This window comes from Belonocnema kinseyi, chromosome 6 (genome assembly GCF_010883055.1).
Source record: "Belonocnema kinseyi isolate 2016_QV_RU_SX_M_011 chromosome 6, B_treatae_v1, whole genome shotgun sequence".
NCBI lineage: Eukaryota > Metazoa > Arthropoda > Insecta > Hymenoptera > Cynipidae > Belonocnema > Belonocnema kinseyi.
Window position 1 is genome coordinate 62687875 of NC_046662.1, and position 5406 is coordinate 62693280.

At 28.0% G+C, this 5406-nt stretch overlaps 1 protein-coding gene across 1 annotated transcript in view; it reads left to right on the forward strand.

The window, feature by feature from the left end:
* The first annotated feature begins 250 nt into the window (after window positions 1–250).
* The window catches only part of LOC117174774 (serine protease filzig), an 81470-nt gene continuing 76314 nt past the window's right edge, over window positions 251–5406 (forward strand). Inside the window, exon 1 of the mRNA XM_033364130.1 lies at window positions 251–732. The gene's annotated coding sequence lies outside the window, so the exon portion shown is untranslated. The remainder of the gene's footprint in view (window positions 733–5406) is intronic.

Genomic DNA, 5406 nt, shown 5'->3' on the forward strand with positions numbered 1-5406 from the left:
TCCCACTCTGGGCCCAATCTTCTTTTCTTCTTTCTTTTCTTTCTCTTTCTCCTCTTTCTCCGCGATTCCTTTACTATCCACTCTGCTCGGTGACGGTCCTCTACTGCCATTTCCTCCACCACCACCATGACCATCATCACCACTACCTTCGACACCATCACCACCACCACCAATCGAGGCCCCGCTTATGACTTTGCCATGCAATTCCAGCACATGCCATGTCGTACCACGAGTTACTCTGGCAGACAGGTACCATCCTCTTAACTAGCCGGATGGATAAATAGTAGATAGTGATCGGTCCGGTACAATAAAAAACTATCGAGAAGACGAGATCGCTCGAGGATCTCATCTGGTCGCGAGGTCGTCGGTACCGGTCGACCGGATCGATCGTTGTGTGATCGGCGATTTTAGTGACCTAGTCCGGGCGAGTGATCGTGTATATATTTGGTCAAGCATCGAGAACATCACTCACCCAGTTACTTGTTCTTACCCTCTCAAAATTTTATTTGAGGTTCATTTCAAGCTCAGTTTTGTTCATTCAGATTCTAGTGCAGAGTGTTGCCTCCAAAAGAAAGGTAGATCGGTTTAAAGAAAGTGAATCTTGATTTTTCTTAAAGAGGAGATTTGAGAAGTTTTTGTGCTACCAGAGTTGGAAGTAGAATCGGAAATCGTCCTGGCGTTATGATACGGTCTTTTTAAACACGGACTACGACCATACACATCGATTTTACGGTAAGGAATATCATATAATTTTTTTTGACAATTGTCCAAAACAAAAAATAAATACAAAAGACGTAATTTTTAGAAGAATTATCTGAGTAGGTATTTCAATATACGTACAACCGGTTTATTATCTCAATCACTTCTGGTAGATTCTTAAATTGTCTGATTGGCTTCGGAGAGGACTGCAGAAAATGATATAGAGGATGCGGTATCTAACGGCTCTTCCTAATAGTCCGTATTTTTAATAAAAAGATAAATATGAAATTTTTAATTTGCTTATTTTTGAGGTTGAAGCTATTAGTATTCTGCTACTGGCAGTGGACGTGGGTCAACTGAAAGTGCAGGACGTGTGTGCATAACATTTTAGGGGCAGTGCTATTATTTAACAACGGTATCTAACAACCGTGCTTTACTTTATTTAATGTTGAGCTTGCATATCTCTAAAATTTATTTATTTAATTTTAAATTTAAGTAATTAATGTGAGTCTAATTTATTTGAATTTGCAATCATTTATAACATCGTGAGGAACACAAATTTTGAAGTTTTCACTTTTGGCAATGAAAATTTTTAAAGTTTTTTTAAATCACTTTTAGTAAACTGTTTTTCCAAAATATATTTACAAGCGTAATGACTATTAATTCCACTATTTTATATTAATTATATTTTATGCAGATTCCATTTCTTGAATGTAGAATTTTTAACGGAATGGTTGCACCTACAACCCAAAGATTATTTTTTAATCAGTTCCATTTTATAATTTAAAAGATAAAATTTTTATCAAAAGAGGCAAATTTTCTACCAGACAGTCTTACTTTTGAGCTTGAAAATATAAACTTCTCACAAAAAATTTAAGTTCAGAACAAGTAGTTGAATTTTTAACCAAATGGATTAATTTTCTACATAAAAAGATGAGTTTTTAAAGAAATTGTTACACTTTAATCCAAAGAGATAATTTTTCAACAAAACTAATAAATCTTCATAAAAAATGAATTTTTAACCAAGTGGTTTAAGGTTCAACCAAGTAGTTGTATTTTTAACCTAAAAACATGATTTTTTTATGCATTATGTAATAGTCAATATTTCGACTAAAAAATATTTTCAGTTTATTTGAAAAATACCTAAATTCGTCTGAAAAGACGAATTTTCAACAAAATAATTAAATATTCTACTTGAAAAAAGTTAGTTTTCAACCAGTTGCATTTTTAAACAAAAAATATAAAAATTTTAACTAAAGAGACGAATTTTTTAGAAAAAAGTATAATTTTTTAACCTGAAAATATAAGTGTTTAATAAAATATTCAATTTTAAAACAAATAGTTGAACTTTTAAACAAAAAGATGCTTTTTTTACGAAAAAAGTCGAATTTTTAAAGAAATAGTTACATTTAATTTCAATAAAATGAATTTTCAAATAAAATAATAAATCTCCATCTAAAAAAATGAATTCTTAAGAAATTAGTTTCAGTTTTAACCAAGCAGTTGATTTTTTATGAAAAATGTAATAGTCGATATTTCAACTAAAAAAATTTTTTAAATGAAAAAAGTGAAATTCGCCCAAAAAAGATAAAGTTTCAACTCAAAAAAATTATTTTTCAACCAGTTGCATTTTAAAACAAAAAAGATGAATTGCTTACCAAAAGAGACGAATCTTCTACAAAATGATATGATTTTTAAACCTGAAAATATAAATTCTCAACAAAAATTTTATGTTTAAACCAAATAGTTGAATTTTTACCAAATAGATGAATTTTCAACAAAAAAGCATGAATTTGTATTGAAATTATGTAATAGCACTTGATATTTTACACTGAAAATAATTTTTTATTTGAAATCAAAAACAGTTAAATTCGTCCAAAAAAATATGTAATCTTAAAACGCTTATAAATTTTTTTTTCAAACTCTTCGAAAATCGACATTGTTGAAAATTTTTTTAAATCTTTTAAATTTGTATGTAAGTTTTAAAAAATGTTTAACAAAACAGTTTAATTTTCAACCAAAGAAGATTATTTTTCAACCAGTGGCATTTGTAACAAAAAATATGACATTTTACCAAAGGAGACGAATTTTCTACAAAATACTCTAATTTTGTTGCCCAAAAATATAAATGTTACACAAAAATTCAAGTTCAAACCAAATAGTGGAATTTTTAAACAAAAAGATACTTTTTTTACGAAAAAATACCGAAGCAATAAATTTTCAACTAAAATTCTAAATCGTAAGGAAACTGGATTTTTAATAAAGCAGTTCAAATTTTAAGTCAATGGTTAAATTTTTAACCAACAAACATGAATTTTTTGTATGAGAAATGTTGAAGTCGGTATTTCAACTAATAAATATTTCAATATTGATTAAACTTTGAATAAATTATTATTCATTCAATACATATAGTTTCAAAAAATTAACTATAGTTTCTAAAGCGGATAATAAATCTGAGATTAACATATTGAGTTGGCAATAATTGATAATATTGTAAATAATAACAATTTTTTGTAATATTCACTTTTAATAATTCAGGTTTTTAAGGTGTTTTTAAATTACTTTGAGCAAACTGCTTTTTCAAAATATGTTTTCATTTATAATTACTATAAATTCATTTATGTTATTTTTTATATGCAGATTTAAAAGAACATAATTCTAAAATTTCGTATTCGTGAAAAACCTATTTCTTGAACGTAGAATTCTTCACAAGAAGGATTTTCAATCCGAATGTAAAAATGTACAAGATTGGTACATCTTCAATTTTCCTTTCATATCTCGAACATCGCAGTCTGTTATGTATTAGATTTACTCCGCTCTATTGAAATTTCAATTTTTTTTATATGAAAAATGTATGCAACTCTTGCTTTTAGAGAGTTCAATTTTTCCCGCTTATTTGATCCTCTATACATAATCAACAGAAACACGGTAAAAGTATCTAATGAATTTTTCATGCTCTTCCTCTGAAAAGATTGTAGCGAAAGGTTCGAGAAACCTTTTTTTCCATTAGAAAGTACTTCTAACAGTAAAGTGATTCAATACTTCAAGCCGATTCACCAAATTTATCGCGATTGAATTTACAAGTATTAAAGCTAGAAAGCTGGTCACATTTATATTTTTTTTGACAAATTACAATTTAAAAAAAAAATACTATTTTTCATTTTATTTATGAGAATTTATTACCTTTATCTTAGAAACATTAAATTGCAGAGACAAAATTGAGATATTTAAGATTCCTTTCCATATTCTAGTAGAATTTACCGTCTTTTTTTTTAAATCTGCGAGAAAAATTTAGAAAATGTTCAAAATTAACAAAATGGCATTGGTTTTTATGAAAATTCTAAAATTCGTTTTTCTCAAAAAATCAACGCTTATATTTTTTATCAATTTTTTATTGAATTTGTACTATCACAAGGAAAGTATCTCGGGAGTTTTATGGGGGCTGAATAACTTTCGTGGCCAATAGAATTTTTTTTCGTAGAATCGAATTTTTCTCGCTTAAAACAACAGATTCATAAACTTTTTAGGAAAATAGTTTGCACAGTTATAAAAGTTCGACAGAAAAGTTCTGTACCCATTTCTAATATGTTGTACCCTTTCCAAAAAAAAAAAATTAAAATAGTTGAAGGACCAGACATATATATTGTCATTTTCTGTGAAAAAGGGGAACCCCCACCTTTTCTATTTAAAACAAATATTTTTCACAAATTTTTGTTCATATTCAAAACGATATTCTATAAGTTTTATGTCGGCTAAGCCATTTTTGTGGACAAGAGAATTTTTCTCATAAATATTGAATTCTTCTATGTAGAAATTTTTAAACTGTGCAAACTATTTTTTAAACATTTTTTTATATCAAAGAAAAATTGAGAAAAAACATAAGTGTGGGTTTTCCGAAAAAATCGTTAAAAGGAATCTTAAATATTTCAATTAGGTCAAAAGTTATATAACTTTAAAGAAAAGTTTTTTTTTTAACGAAGCAAAAAATTCAAATACGCATAACTTCGTGAAAATTTTTTTTACCAATCGTAAAAATACGTATCACCTAATTTCCTTTAAAAAACAACATATTTCGTTCCCGGGAGATTGAACCTGTCCGATTTTTAAATGGATTCGGTCCTGTAGAACTTTTTTGACTTTATATTTAATTTTTAGCAATTTCTAATTGAAAAATATTTTTTATTAAAAAATTCTCCTTTTGTTAATCAAAATTTTAAGTTTTGAAAAAGTGCTTTCACGATTATTAATTTTTCTTGTGCATACTATGTAAGAATAATATTTTGCTAAAAAAACTTCTTGTAATATCAATTTAGGTTAAAGTTGGTTGAAAGTCACCGTGTGGGGTTTTTTAAAAATATTTTTTGATGTTTTCAAAAATTTAACCCTTTTTTATGTTGGAATTTTGATCCGGGTTAAATTCTTGCAGCGAAATTCAAAATAGGATGAAAAACTTTACTTTTTTTAAATAAAAAACATAATTCGAATGCGCAGAACTTTCCAATTATTTTTTTCTTAAATCAGAAATATACATATCGTCTAATTTTCTCTAAAAAGTGTAAAAACCTGCCTATTTTACGAGGGTGGATTGATAAGTTTCCGGCCTGGCCAAGAGATGGCGCCACTAGGCCTACCTTGAGATGGCGTTCTATAGTACCATCCTTAGATAGCTTGTAGCTATAGTTTCAGCCCGATCGCCATGTTAGTTTA